The sequence below is a fragment of the Amblyraja radiata genome, unplaced genomic scaffold (genome assembly GCF_010909765.2).
Source record: "Amblyraja radiata isolate CabotCenter1 unplaced genomic scaffold, sAmbRad1.1.pri S104, whole genome shotgun sequence".
NCBI classification, from domain to species: Eukaryota; Metazoa; Chordata; class Chondrichthyes; order Rajiformes; family Rajidae; genus Amblyraja; species Amblyraja radiata.
In genome coordinates this window covers 91,680-93,712 of record NW_022630095.1, presented here as the reverse complement: position 1 = coordinate 93,712, position 2,033 = coordinate 91,680, and the positions used below count along the sequence as shown (strand labels likewise).

At 44.5% G+C, this 2,033-nt stretch overlaps 1 pseudogene; it reads right to left on the bottom strand.

Annotated features, from left to right (window-relative positions):
- Nucleotides 1-552: 552 nt before the first annotated feature.
- On the bottom strand, nucleotides 553-848 carry LOC116969101 (annotated as a pseudogene).
- Nucleotides 849-2,033: the final 1,185 nt, after the last annotated feature.

The following is a 2,033-nucleotide window of genomic DNA, read 5'->3' as shown; positions in this document are numbered from 1 at the left end:
TCCTTTCTGGTTTGGTAGAGATTTGTTTGGCCCTACTTGAAGCTCCTCTACTATATTAGTTGTTCAAGATGTAGACTCTTATACATCGGCGAGACCAAACGTAGAGTGGGCGAACGTTTCACTGAACACCTTCAGTCCACGTGAACCTACTGTACATAGTCTCCCGGTCCCTAAACACCTTAGTTCTCCTTCCCATTCCCATATTGACCTTTCTCTCCCAGGACTCCTCCATTGTCGGAGAGGGGCTAAACGCATATTGGAAGAACACCATCCCATATTTCGCTTGGGCAGCTATACTAAACATACCACTACAGCAGAGTGGTATGAATATTGATTTCGCGAAAGTCAAATCACCCCGACATTCCCTCTCTCTCTAATTTGCGAACCCGCCCCCTCACAGTTTCTGCCCAACAATATTATATTCCATTCACCCGACTTCTGCAATATATCGACAAAACAATTGTTCATTAAAATACTTTATTATTATTAGTGTTATATCTAATATAGTCTATTAAATAAAACTAAAATTTTTAACTTCCTAATTAATTCATCTTATTCTTCCTCTTCACCCCGTCTCTCCATGTCGGCGGAATCCACGGCCACCTCCTGGCAGTCCTTTTCCAGCAACGCCATGTCCGCCCGCGCGTCCTGGAACCTTCCTTCCTCCAGCCCCTCTCCCACGTACCAGTGGACAAAGGCCCGCTTGGCGTACATCTTGTCGAACTTGAGGTTGAGGCTGGTCCACGCCATGGAGATGGCGGTGGTGTTGCTCAGCATGCAGAGTCGCCCCCCGGCACCACAGGCGGGGGCTGGTAGTTGATGCCCACCGATGGCCGGAAGAAAAACATCTTATAATCAATTCTACTTACAAAAAACTATGTTCCATTATCACTTTGATATGCGCCCAAAAATTAACCAAACATCGTTGAGTAGAACCTTGCGATTCCCTAAAATATATCTCTGGCTGTAAGTATTCTCTGGATAGCCATCAACGCCGCAAGTTCCGATATGCGTGTTAGAGCCATGATGGTATGGAGCTGTGCAGCTGGGAAACATGCCCTTCGAACCACCTTGTCCATGCCCCAAGAGTTGATATGTTGGGCTCGTCTCATTTGGCTGCGGCTGGCCTTAATCTCCAAAACCAATCGAATCCACATGTTTTGGGATTTGCGATATGTACCTAACTTCCAGAATGCATTCAGGTGCAGTGAAGAAAGCTAATGGAATGTTGGCCTTCATAACAAGAGATTTCAGTATAGGAGTAAAGAGGTTCTTCTGCAGTTGTATAGGGCTCTGGTGAGACCACATCTGGAGTATTGAGTACAGTTTTTGTCTCCTAATTTGAGGAAGGACATCTTTGTGATTGAGGCAGTGCAGCGTTGGTTCACGAGATTGATCCCTGGTTTGGCGGGACTGTCATATGAGGAAAGATTGAAAAGACTAGGCTTGTATTCACTGGAGTTTAGAAGGATGAGGGGCTCTCTTATAGAAGCATATAAAATTATAAAAGGACTGGACAAGCGAGATGCATGAAAAATGTTCCCAGTGTGCGGCGTGTCCAGAACCAGGGGCCACACACAGTCTTAGAATAAATGGGAGGTCATTTATGACTGAGGTGAGAAAAAACGTTTTCACCCAGAGAGTTGTGAATTTGTGGAATTCCCTGCCACAGAGCGCCGCGGAGGCCAGGTCATTGGATGGGTTTAAGAGAGAGTTAGATAGAGCTCTAGGGGCTAGTGCAGTCAAGGGATATGGGGGGAAGGCAGGCACAGGTTATTGATAGGCGATGATCAGCCATGATCACAATGAATGGATGTGCTGGCTGGAAGGGCCGAATGGCCTCCTCCTGCACCTATTGTCTATGTTTCTATATTTACCTGAAAGGTGGCAAATGTATGCATCCTTCTATTTAAAAAAAATATTTGTATTTATTAGTACAATAAATTACATTAGTACAGGCCACATATATATTATTACATTTATTGTACCTCGTCATTTTTTTAGCTTTAAGAAAGATAGAAATAAAGAAAGTA